General features: G+C 39.5%; 1 pseudogene; it reads right to left on the reverse strand.

The window, feature by feature from the left end:
- Positions 460 to 12,082, reverse strand: LOC109343582 (annotated as a pseudogene).

The following is a 14,522-nucleotide window of genomic DNA, read 5'->3' on the forward strand; positions in this document are numbered from 1 at the left end:
AGTTGTTCTCCATAAAACCGACGGTGTCATCTAAAACATGATGCAATAAGGGAAGATATCACATGCAAAACTGAGAAAGAAACTGTCATTCAAGTATAAAAAAAGAAAGCCCTGACTAGTTCTAAAATGAGGGTTGGTTGCGAAGGGTTAAGTGCAAACCAGAGGAAAGCCCTAACCAATGTGAAAATGGTGGTTGCCATAATGGGTGACAGAAGTATGACAAAAAGTCAAAAACTGTTTATGCACAGATTCAGCTTGCATGTGTTAGACTGAAGTTTAAAACTTATTTGAACAATCAAGAGTTAAAGTACTTAACTTAGTGTTCTCAGGTACACTTTTGGGGAATTTATGGGATTCATTATTCTGCCTACCAAGTGAGTTTTAATGGCAAGACTTACAGGTCTAATTGGTTCTCGAAAGGTAATGAAGGAAAGAGAAACTTGAGAGTCGTGAAATATATTTGTGAGATAAACATATTCTCTTTCTTTCATTTCTAAAATCCAACTCGCAAACAGAAGAATTTACACAGCCAAACAGAAAAATTAGGGTTTTTATCTATCCCCTTTCATATTCTAAGGCAACAAATGCATATGAAAATTATATGGCAGTCACAGATCAATCTCCATGGATGGTATAACGTTCCCATTTCTTTGTTGGATCATATATCTGCAATAGAAGATGAACACAGTAATCAAAATCAGAAGCTATGTAAGAAGCTACTATACACACAAACACTATTTATCTAAGCAGGGTGTTATATAATTAAGTATCTTTGTTCACCCAATCCTATTCTAATGGAGATTTATCAAACACCTCTATGCTTCAACCAAAAGACAGAAGAGGAAGAAAAATTATCATAAAGAACTATACAGACGAAAAAGAGAAAGTACCTCCCATCTTGAAGCTGGAAATATATGCTTGTTCTTTTCGTACCAGTGCCTTTCTACAACCTTCCCAGCATGAGACTGTTGGTTGGGATAAAAACACCAGAGTGAGATAAGCCAGAATCTGAAAGACAAGTTTACTACAAACAAGGCATTGGTCTAGTGATGTAAGGTTTCACTAGATCCCCAGATAGACCAAAATGTCAAGGGTTCGATTATTGAGAGCAACATTTGTTGGGAATGACAGTCACGCATTCCGAAAGGGATTAGTTCCTTACTCATAGGATAGGGTGATACCCTTGGTTATATAAAAAAAATACAAGTTATTAGAACAAGCAAAGACAAACATGCATGTGTGTTTTCACTTACACAATCAACTTAAATTTCAAAACAGTAGCAGTAATGGCTAGCCATAAAAATGTACCTCATCCTTCTCAATAGTGGCATCAGCAGTTGTTCGGACATCCTCATGCACATCAAAATGAAAAAGCTGTATATACAGAAAAAACAATAAGCAACATTTTGACACTGCAAATCATTACAGGATAACAGGGAAAATGGGAAACATTTAAGTTCGAGATGGCACGCAAAAGATATTTAAGGCTGAGATACTGATAACACTGGTACAGAATCACAGAAAAATAAGAAGAAAGATTTCACAATCGATTTAGAATCAATTCGATTCCGAATACTAATACCTCGTTTATTGCTTGAAGAATGGAGAAGATTACAAGATGAACCCTAATTAATTCCCCGAATCAATTGCACGTTACAAGATTAATTCCCTGAATCAATCCCTCTCCTCTCAAAAGCTACCTACAATAACCCCCTATCACCTATTTACAGCTTATTCCCTAAGCTACCCACTCTCCTTTTGGCAGTTACACTAATGCTATGGCAGTTACATTTGCCACATCATATTGCCACGTGGCTATAGTTGCCACGTCACACGGCCACGTGGCTGCCACGTGGCCTCCTCCGATACACCCGAGTGATGGGTGGTCTCCGCCTTATCCTATAAATACCCCCTTCCAAAAGACTCAACTTGTCCTCAAGGGCAAATTGAGGAAAAGCTTCCTGCATTTGGGCCGCTGATTCCTAGGAATTTTCACACTCCGGCAAACCTTCCCACTGCACCAACACCTCAACATCTCCATTCTGACCAACGCGGTGTTGTAGGATTGTCGCCGGCTGCACCTTCAATTCCCACTCCTCGGACAACATCAACGGAATAGGTTGAGACTGTTGAGCCGGTTTCAGAGCTTTCTTCAACAAAGAAACATGAAACACGGGGTGGACCCGCGTATGCTCTGACAATGCCAATCGGTAAGCTACCGATCCAATGCGCTCCAAGATCTAGTCAGGGCCATAGAACTTAGCTGCCAGTTTGGCCGAAGGTCTGGAAGCCAGAGTCTTCAACCTGTAAGGTTGCAGTTTAGGAATACCCAATCTCCAACCTCAAACTCTACCTCACGTCGATGTTTATCGGCCGAAGCCTTCATCAGATCTTGGGCCCGTAACAGATTCTGCCACAACTCTTGAATAACCTCATCTCGGGCAACCAAGAGCTGATTTACTTCCTCAACCTTTGACGTAAAAGGACACCCCTTAATCAAGGTCGGAGGATCCCTCCTATACAAGGCCTTGAAAGGAGTCATACCTGCAGAAACGTTAGAAGTAGTGTTAAACCAAAATTCTACCCACGACAGCTATTCAACCCACTTCTTCGGCTTAGCCCCGACAAAGCATCGAAGATATGTTTCCAACCCGCGATTCACCACCTTGGTTTGCCCATCCATTTGAGGATGGTAAGCCGTGCTGTACTTCAATCAAGTACCTGCCAATCGGAATAACTCCTGCCAGAACTGGCTCAAAAAGACCTGATCCCGGTCGGAAACTATCGACACCGGGTACCCATGTAGCTTCACCACCTCTCTAACAAACAAGGAAGCTACATCCTTGGCCGAGTAGGGATGACCAAGAGGATAAAAATGGGCGTATTTCGTGAGCCGGTCCACCACTATAAAGATGGTATCCTTACCATTAGACCGCGGCAATCCAGATATGAAATCCATCGAGATTTCCTGCCATACCTGAGTGGGAATGGGTAGTGGTTGCAAGACCCCCCAGGTGCTAAAGTGGAGTACTTTTGGCGTTGACAAACATCACACGCCTCGACATAATGCTTCACATAACCACGCATGTCGTCCCAATAGAAAAAGCCCGAAATCCGCTTGTAAGTGCGGAAGAACCCGGAGTGACCCCCGGCTACACTGTCGTGACACTCAGCTAAGATCAGAGGTAACTTGTCAGATGTCTTTAGACAGAACCAACCTCCCCTTATACAACAATCGCCCTGTCTGAAACTGGAACCCGGGATGAGATTCGGGATTTTCTACCAAATCCTGAATTACCTTCCTCCACTTAGGTTCTTGCTGAATCTCTTGGAACCAACCCTCGGCATCTCCTACATTAATCACTGAGAGTGCCGAATAATAGGCCTTCCTCGATAACGCATCGGCCACCGAATTCTCCCCTCCGGGTTTGAACTGAATCTCAAAATCCAACCCAATGAGCTTTACCGCCCATTTAAACTGTTCCTCATTGAAAAGCCTCTGATCTGTAAGGAATTTCAAACTCTGTTGGTCCGTTCTAATAACAGAGAGGCAACCCAACAAGTAGTGCTTCCACTTCTGCACGGCCTAAATCAACGCCATCAACTCTCGTTCATAAACCGATTTCTGCTGGGATCTAGTTGATAATCCCTTACTCAGAAAGCTAAAGGGCGACCTTCTTGCATCAACACGACCCCAATTCCCTTACTAGAAGCATCGGTTTCTAACACAAAGGTCTTCGAGAAGTCGGGCACGGCCAACATCGGTAAACTGACCATGGCCCCCTTGAGGGTCTGAAAGGCCTGAGTGGTTTCTTCGGTCCACATGAAGTTATCTTTTTTCAATAAATTCGTGAGAGGTTTGGCAATTCTCCCATACCCATGCACAAACCTTCGGTAATAACCTATGAGGCCCATAAATCCCCTTAAACTCTTCACATCACGGGGTAATGGCCACAAACTCATAGTGGCCACTTTAGACTCATCCGCAGCCACTCCAGAACGAGAGATAATATGAACAAATATTCTAATTTGGGTTTAGCAAAACTGCATTTCTTCCGGTTGACCTTCAACGCATGGTCCTGCAACGCGGTCAATACCTCCCTCAACTGCCTTTCGTGAGATTCCTCATCAGGACTGTAAACCAGAATATCGTCGAAGAAAACCAAAGCAAATCTCTGCAAGTAGGACCGTAATACTTCGTTCATGAGAGCCTGAAAGGTCGAAGGTGCATTCGTGAGACTGAAAGGCATCACAACAAACTCATAATGACCTTCATGGGTTCGAACGAAAAGCAGTCTTCTCCGCATCCTCACTCCGCATCCAAATCTGATGATACCCGGATTTCATATCTAATTTGGTGAAAACTGTGGCTCCTCCAATCTCAGCCAATAACTCTTCAATAATTGGGATAGGGAATTTATTTGGAATGGTCACCCTGTTCAGGGCCCGATAATCGACACAGAACCTCCAACCCCCATCCTTCTTTTTCACCAAAATGACAGGACTGGAATAAGGACTGATGCTATGCTGAATCCCCCCTGACCCCAACATCTCCCTAACCAATCCTTCGATCTTTGTTTTTTGATAGTGAGGATATTTGTATGGTCTAATATTGGGGATAGTTGCCCCCTTAATCAGATGTATGGCATGATCCTACCTTCGAACCAGTGGTAAACCTGTAGGATCTGTGAATAACTCTTCAAAATCCTCAAGCACTTGCAACATACGGATCGGAGTGCTCTCAACTTCTTCCTTTCTCGGATCTGATGATTCACAACGCATGATCAACCCTTCCCCCTCTGCTCGAATGACCTGCAACAAAGCACCATATGAGACCTTGGTTTTAGCCAAGGCTGGGTTTCCGGTAATATGGATCGACTTCTGGCCTTGCTTGATCGTGAGTTCCAATTTACCAAAATCAGTTTGGACCTCACCCAATCCAGATAGCCATTCCAAACCCAACACCAAGTCAACCCCTTTGAGACTGAAGAGGTAAAAGTCTTGGATCACTTCCAGATTCTGTATCTGGAAAGACAAATGCGCGCATTTCTCCCTACATTTCACCTTACGCCCATCTCCTACTTCCACCATATATGAGGGAGTATTCTGAACCAATAGTCTCAACTCCTGCACAACCTCATGAGCTATGAAGTTGTGAGAAGCCCCACAGTCAATGAGGACAACCACCTTTCTCCCCTTTAACATCCCTTCTACCTTCCATGAACGGGTTGTAGTGAACCCCGCATAGAGCACAAAGTCAACCTCAGATCATGAACCCCCGATACGTTTATACTGTCTTCTTCCATACCTTCCTCGTCTTCCTCCTCTTCCTCCAAAATAAGCATTCGAAATTGCCTATTTTTACACCGATGATCTCTAGTAAAAGGCTCATCACAACGAAAACATAGCCCTTTTTCATGCCTTTCCCTCACCTCAGCGCCGGTCAAATGCTTGAACTCTCCCCCTCTTGGCCGAATCACTTCACTAATGGGTTTTGGTGCCGAATGCCCAACTGTGTTACTCCCCCCGAAACTGTTCTGCTTCCCTTCCCCATCGGTTTCGATTCCACGGTTACCATTCTGGAATAGGGGTTTGCCCTCTGGTTTCCTCCTGTCCGACTTGCATACCCAAACAAGCCCCTCCTACTCAAGATGGCATTCTTCTGCTCAATCAATAGCACCTTCTAGATCACATCGGATAAGGATTGTAACTCATACAACTTCACCTCGGCACGAAGCTCTTCTTTCAACCCATTCAGAAATATCCCTTGGGTGAATTCCGGATCGATGCTTCTCAATGCCCCAACATACTTCTCAAAATCCTTAAAAAATTCCTCAACGGACCCAATTTGTTTGAGGGCTAATAACTGCTCAAACGGATTCTGAATCATCGACGGTTGGAATCTTTGAACCACCGCAATCTTGAATCCTTCCCAATTTGGCCTTGGGTTGCATTTTTCCCACCAATGGTACCAACTCAATGCCTTCCCTTCGAGGGCCATAACTGTGGCCTTCATTTTCTCCCCTTCTGTAAGTTCCGTCAACTGGAAATACCTCTCCAATCGGAGAAGATTGGAATTTCCAATTTCCTCCGTGTTTCCCGCCTAAACTCTCCTCCACCGTGAATGCCTTCCCAGAAGTCGTTTTTGCCTCGGTTACCCCATCGGAACTCATTCCCTTCATGAATCTCTTGTCGGAACTCGAATTCGTCGCGTGCACACCCTCGGAATTTATTTTCGATCTGTTCCCCGGTACGGTTGTCATGTCCGACACGTTCTCGGTGTCGGAATTCATTTCTGCTCTCGAATTCATCACGTGTACCTCCGCGGAATTCATTTCCGATCGGTTCCCCTATGCGATTCTCATGTCCGGCACCAACTCCTCGTCGGAATTCATTTCCGCCGATAACGCCTTCCCTGAACTCATCTTCCCGGGGAGCTTCTCTTCTCCGACGAACTCCATTGCCACGGAAGTCGTCCCTTCCACCGTGAATGTCCCCACGCGACTTTTCTCTTCTGCGAAACTCCTTCCCGCGACGAACTCCGCTGCCACGGGAGTCATCTCGGTCTCGCACCTCACGCGATAACCGTTCGCGGCTTTTTCTCTTGTCACGATCGCGACGGATTCCTCCGTTCACGGAACTCGCAGCGTCGCCACCGTGTTCGGCTTCGGCACTGAAAACATACGGTCCATTTTCGCGGTCATTTCCACCATCTGTTCCTCATGTTTCTTCACCAACGATTCTGCCAATTCTAATCTCATTCTCATCTCCTCCCTTTCTTATTCCCAATCCCCTCTGGAACGCGACATACTTTGAGTCTTCATGAATTTTCGACGAAACAACAGTGGTTTTCAGGGCATCAGAATCGGTGCTCTGATACCAGTGATAACACCGGTACAGAATCACAGAAAAATAGAAGGAAATTTCACAATCGATTCGGAATCAATTCGATTCCGAATACTAATACCTCGTTTATTGCTTGAAGAATGGAGAAGATTACAAGATGAACCCTAATTGATTCCCTGAATCAATTGCACGTTACAAGATTAATTCTCTGAACCAATCCCTCTCCTCTACTCAATTCTCAAAAGCTACCTACAATAACCCCAGTGATAACACTGATACAGAATCACAGAAAAATAAGAAGAAAGATTTCACAATCGATTCGAAATCAATTCGATTCCGAATACTAATACCTCGTTTATTGCTTGAAGAATGGAGAAGATTACAAGATGAACCCTATTTGATTCCCCGAATCAATTGCACGTTACAAGATTAATTCCTTGAATCAATCCCTCTCCTCTACTCAATTCTCAAAAGCTACCTACAATAACCCCCTATCACCTATTTACAACTTCTGCCCTAAGCTACCCACTCTCCTTTCGGCAGTTACACTACTACTATGGCAGTTACATCTGCCACATCATATTGCCACGTCACACGGCCACGTCACACGGCCACGTGTTTGCCACGTGGCCTCCTCCGATACACCCGAGTGATGGTGGTCTCCCCCTTATCCTATCAGATACTTTGGATGGAATGCAAATTTGAAGCATCACATACAAATACAACATAGCAACATCAATAATCAAAGCATGATAGATTACTACGCAAAACCAACAGTCAGAAGGAGGGGAATAACCAAATAAAATTCTAAATTTTCTGTTATGTTCTAGTATAAAAAAATCAAAGAATCAATAACAAATGTTAGAATCAACTTAGACCCACTAAGAAAACAAGAATATCAAACCATGAAGGTGATATATTCATCCTACATTAATGGAAATTATGATTTAAAATTAAGGAAAATATTCATGAGAAGAAAAAATAAGAAATAACTAAACCTAGCTTATGTAGTCAATCCCAAATAGCTGAGTGGCCGATCCAAAAACGCTATAGCGGGATAACGGGTAGTGGCTATTGGGACATTTAGGAAAACAACATAAGTGATTTAATATACACATGAAAGGTGGTTTGATGGTGAAGAGGGAGGACTTAAGGATTGGAGTGCAGGAGGTTGTGAGTTCGAGTCTCACCATCAACAAAAAAATGAGAGTTATAAGAAGGTTTGATGGTTAGGGTGAAGGAGATTGAGGGTGGAGTCTCACTTACAACAAAATACTAACATACTAACAATTGCCGATAAAAAAAATGTTAAAATGTAAAAATGTACACAAAATTAAAGAAATCCATAATTAATAATCAAAATCATTAAAAATGATTGTTGCTGAGCCTCAAAAGTAACTAAGCTCAGCAATCAAATGAAGTGAAAACAAAGGAAGATGGCCCCATACTTTAGTTATGGAGCAGTGGAGCACAACAATTCACATAAAAGAAAAACAGGAGAGTAAAGAACAGAGGATGGGGTGGCTGCTGCAAAAATAACTGGGTTTGCTAGAAATCGCCTTAGAATAGCCAAAAAAAAAGAAAAGGCTGCAAAAAGGTGGCTTAAGAGAGTGGGTGGTGGCTGCTGGACAAATAAGAAAGCAAGGAGAGTGAGTTAAAGAGGGTAAAATAGAGTTTTGATGAGTAAAGGTAAATTAGATATTTCAAAGAATAAAGACAACGGAAAATAGATATATTGCGAGTTAAAGAGGGTAAAATAGAGTTTTGATGAGCTACAGTGACAGCAAAATGGTGAGAAAAAATAAAGAATCATAAAGAACCATGCAATGTAAAAATTGGAACTTAATTCTGCTGAGCATGGGTTGTATTCGAATAAATCACACCATTAAGGTCAAAATCATCATAGGGACCCCCGGAGTCCCTGACCACCCGTCCAAATAAAATATAAAGAAAACAGTTAAGTAAGTGTATTAGTTTAGTAAGAACTTGTACAAATCTCAGCTTTGCATTGTAATTACTCATTTTGCTTATTTGCCTCTGTCATTCTGCAGCTATGAACTCCTACTCTTCATTCACAACATAGTTCTTTTTTATATGTTCTATTATTTTTATACATACATAGCTTTCAATGTATCTTTTCCTTGTTCTAGAGGGAAAAAGGAAGAAAGTAGCCCTCACAGCAGAAAAATCAAAAATAGAATACAACAATTATCATTAATCAATTTAAGAAAACCATTTAGGGAAGCATCTTCTAAAAGGGAAGAAAAATAAATAAATGGAAGTAACAGGAAAAGAATATACGGGTCCACTTTTGCCTCTAGCTTTGTTCACAATTAGCTCATAGAAGCTGTGTTGCTGTAATATGCAATGAAAAAGGTAGATAAATTAGAAGATATACTTTTATTAAAATATGTATTTTTTCAGTACAGGTTATATCAGATAGCATGTTATTCGCAGGCTTTGTGAAATTACAATGGTTACATGCTCTTACGTGAGGAACGATAAGGTCTTCTTTCACATATAGCATATTTTCTACTGATGTAGTTCGAATCTCTCGGAACTCAGGAGCCAGTTGCTGTTGAACTGCTCGAAGAAACTCTCCTATACTGTCACCCTTGCGGACCTGAATCACATCATGATATAGTTCAGAACTTCAGATGCTGATATACAACTATTATTAAAAATGCATACTTGTTCAGGGACTTATTGCCTTCACATGCCTGGATCACACGCCTGTGGCCAGTTCCATCCCAGTAGCTGTAAGTGATTTGAAGAGGCTCGCCTGAAAAACAGGAATTCTTATTGTTATTAGCCTTTTATGCATCGCCTAAGAAATTCAGCATAATCTGCTCCCTAATATAATCACATTCCATAAGCTATACTTTTTACCATTTTTTAAACAGAGTTTAAATACACTAGAAAAATATAAACTAGTCAGCAGACTTACTTCGAATTTGCTCCTGTTCACGGAGCCATTGTTTCCGCAGCCTTTCGCGTTCAGCTTCCTCCTCAGCCTCTCTCTCACTGAACAGAATCCTCAGCGCTCCTATGCCCGAACGTTAGGGCAGAACAAATAAAGAAAGGACAGGGGTATTGGAGGAAGGGGGTAAGATAGAAAAGGAGAAGGGAGATATGGCATACCTGTCAGGTAGAAAACTAGTTTCAACTGTAGGGTCTTTGCCAAGTTTACCCTGCCTTAGTCTATATGTTTCCAGATCTTCTGCCACAGAAAGAGCGAAGTTAAATGTTATTTTGACAAAAACGAAAATCATCAATAGATTTTATCTCACAGGCTATACTTATAATTAAAGATGGAACTACCTAAAATAGAACCAAAAAAGTACTAACATTTTGTAGTTATTTGACGTTTTCTGAAGAAAAAAATGCAATAACATATTTCACAATTCATTACTATGGAAAAATTGTAAAAGTCCCATTATATGAATCCAAACCATCATTCAAAACAATAATTTGAAGATAACCAACAAAATAAAGATTGAGGCAAAGCTACTTACTATCTTGCAGTTCCTCCTCTTCACCATCATTCTCAATATCCTCAGCAAATGACAATCGAGAATTCCCCTTTATCTTCCTCTTCTTACGCTTTTGCAATTGAAAGTCTTCTTCTCTATTTTAAAGAGGGAGATGATCAACAATGATCGTGCTAGCTGAATTAATTAGGCAAGAGCAACACAAACAAAAAGAAAACCTACTCTTGTTGTTGTTTCTGAAGCTTTTCCTTCTCTTCCTCCTCTATTTTGGTCTTAATATGAACCCTCTACAAAAATATGTGTTGCTAGTACCAAATTAGAACAGAAAATGTTACAGATAACCAAGGTTTTAAATTGCGGTCTACAACCACAAGTCCACAACAGTGGCAGCAATGTTGCAGTTTCCGTAGCCTTTACAACGTCATTACAATCTGTGAAGCATGGATACTTCAATATCCTTCATGTATCCGTATCCAATACCGCTACTTTATCGATACGTATCCATAGAGTATCGAAATTATTATTTTTTAAATAAATAAATTATAAATCCAACACTTTCCAAATACTCTTAAATGTTTTTTGAGACATCCACACACCCAAGCTATCATACAAGAGCATTTTAAGAGGGAGCAAATGAGATAAAAACATCACACACAATCACAATCAATTAAGTAGAAGAGAAAAACATGATATTCAATCTACTATGTGGACTTGTAGTGAAGAAAAAAAAAGGACAGCATGTCTAATGCATATAGAAGGAAGAGAAAATGCATTTGCATAATGTTGATCATGAAATAATCGGGATCAATAATATTTCTATTTTTTGCCCCTAAGCAATAATTTCTTACCACAATATGATTTTTATTTTGTATTTAGTGATTTCTAAGAAATATGTCCTTTATTTGAATTTTCATCAATGATGTTATGTTTCATGAATTTTATGCACATATTTTATATGTATATCCCAAATATGTCCTATCCTATATCTTCAACAAGAGTATGTGTATTTACGTATTGGATCGTAAAATCACTAATTCATAGATTATAATTACAATTGCAATTTAAAACTATTGGAGTGTAAACCGACATAGATTATGTATTACCTTCTCTACATACTCCTCTCTGGTGACGAGACCAACAGTTTCCTTCTTGAACGCAGTCTCCAGAATCTGAATCACCAAACCCCAAATCATTCAGTAGGGGTTGAAGATTAATCAATAAAATAGACAAATAAATGACAAATTTTAATAGCTTTGCGAGATGGGTTTTGAAAAGGGAGAGGGAAATTAGAGACTTCACATCTATGAATTACACTTTTGAGATGGTTGTAATGCTTCCATTTCCTTTCATTTTCCTCCCAAACCCAACTTGCAAATCTATCAGTTTGCAGGTTGGGTTTCGAAGGGAAATGATGGAAAATGGCCCCTTCAAAACTCAATTTGCAAATTGACCTGAATTGAAGGAGAAAGGATGTGACCTCAGAAGTGCTAGAACCGAATTGGAGGAGACCAGGCTGACCCTTATCGGAGACAGATTTGGTTTTGAGCTATTGGATTTTGCGGCGTTCAGCTTCTCTCTGCTTCTCTAGCCGTCGGATCCTCACCGCGTCTTGGGCGGTGCCCACGTACCCGTCTCCCATACCGGACATGATTATGATCTTCCACTACAACAACCAGAACCCCTCTCTCTACTCCTATCGCCCTCGAAGTCTGCAAACTTATTTATTCTGGGTCTTGCGTTTTGTAAGAGATATAACTTCTAGGGGTGAGCATGGGCGGGGTTGGGACAGGGTAATGCTTGTCTTTGCTCAACCTAATATTAGTCAGTCACTTTTTTGAACTCGGATTCGACCTTAGACTCGAAGCTAAGCTGACCTTAAATAGCGATTGAGTTAGTCTTTAAATCCGATCCGACCCTACCCGATAAAATATAATGTATACTCATTTTAGCATTTTAGATAAAGATTTCTCAATCTTATATTATTATTATTATTATTATTATTATTATTATGAATATGTAGTTTGATATACAAAATGATATACGTATATATATTATTAATCATGTATATATTATGTGAAAAATTAAAGAATAAATGATATTTTCGACCAAAATGTATCATTACTCTATTCACATCTTAGTAGAAACACATACGATGAGCAAGTGACTCTAAGATGGGACAGGTCGGGTCCCTACCCATTGATCGGGTCTATTTTTTGAACCCGACCCTATAATCGATGAGACCTAACCTTATTCAGACCGATCATGATCGGACCGTGTCGGGTGAGCGGGTAGGGTCGGATCTTGCTCACCCCTGTAACCTTCATAACAAATTATTTTACTAAATTGAAGAAAATAAATATCATTTTCACTATTTAATTATTTTTTGTCTATATATATATATAGTTATATAAAAAAATCATTAATCATTACAAACAAAGTGTTTCCGCACTATATCTTTCATAATTAGGGTGTGGAAATACATTGATAATACAAAAAAATTAATTATTATTACTCATTTGTAAGTCACCTCCTATTGATAATATAATATCTCATCATCTTTCATAACATTGAAACAGTAAGGAAAAATAAACCATACACAATCATCAAAGTTTTATAATATTTTCTTGTAAACTACATCTATATGTACATTATATATAACCCTAAAAATCTTATAACTACCTAATATGGTGTAATTTTTTATTGTCTATTTTACCATTTTAATTAACTATTATTACTATGTTTTTATACATAATAAAAAATATTAATATGAGTTAGAGAAAGTTACATACTTAAAAATATCATATTATCATGTAGTTTTTTAAAAGAATTACAATCCAGTTTCATATTTCTTTTATCACAAAAAATATAATACGATTCTCTTAAATATTTAATACTAGGAAATAAGAATGTGAGTCGGCAGACACGAAATGCATGTTGACACGCTAATTTATATAATATGAGATTGTCAGATATGTAGGCAAAGTATTTTGTTGTACCTTTTATTTTCTAATCATTTTATTGTGTTACCGTAAAGTTAATATTTGAACATTTTTTGTCCAAAAGTTGCCTTAAGATAATGTGTAAGCATTATTTTCTGAAAATGCTTAAAGGTTACCTTGCATAAGCATTCCCAAGAAACACACTCAAAAATTAGCTTAAGGTTATTTATTTGAAAAAGTTCACATGTTACCTCAATGTAACATCTACGTCCAACAACAACCCAAAAGTCATGAGCATATAACACAATGAACCCAAAAAATAGAGAAAAATATGAGAAGTTGAATCGAAGAAGAAGAAAGAGGTGACAATTTTGGGAAGGGAGGGGAAATGTTAATGTATTTTATAATTTGGGGTAATTTAGTCTTTTCTCACTAAAAAGTGGGTTATGAAACTAAAAAGGTGGGTTACAAAAGTGAAAATCTTTTCCTTCACTAGTGATAAAAGTTTTTTATCGTAGCATCAATGAGAATTTATTATGTCTCAAATTTATAGGTCAATGTTTATCTCTTAAGGTTCCATGTTATTGCTCAAAACCTTATCTAACTTTCATTTTCAATAATAAGGATTGGATTCTGTTAAAACCAAATAATATAACGCAACCCATATCATATTTTTTTTTTTTAAATTGATTCAGTTCATTGGGTATAGCTTTAATTGAAACTAAATCGTCCTATAGAACTAATGTTGTTACTGTTGCTTGCAGCAATTCTAAATGGCACGAAATAATACTTACTGACTGAGTCACGACCAGGTCGCTCTCTTTAAGACGTTTCGTGGCACTGCCCAAAATGTGCAAGCAGACTATCAACCACGCCGTCCCCAGGATAAAACAGCCCAGATCTCTGTTATCGAATTCTTACTGCACTGTAAGAACCGATCTCGAATACACCCACCACAATATGGCTACCAGTGCCAATTCTCGAAATTACCCACAATATGGCTACCCGTGCCAATTCTCTTCCCACAATACTGACAACCAGTGCCAGTTCTCGAAATCCCACAATATGGCTACCAGTGCCAATTCTTTATCCACAATACTGACTACCAGTGTTAGTTCTCGAAATCTCACTTTGGCTACCTCTGCCAATTCTTAAGTGCCACGGAAAGAAAGAAGGAGAAGTTTGCCGGAAATGCATCGGCATAATATTAGGGGGGAGAAAAAAAAGTTGAGAGGAAACGCCTTCA

This window comes from Lupinus angustifolius, chromosome LG03, assembly GCF_001865875.1.
Source record: "Lupinus angustifolius cultivar Tanjil chromosome LG03, LupAngTanjil_v1.0, whole genome shotgun sequence".
NCBI classification, from domain to species: domain Eukaryota; kingdom Viridiplantae; phylum Streptophyta; class Magnoliopsida; order Fabales; family Fabaceae; genus Lupinus; species Lupinus angustifolius.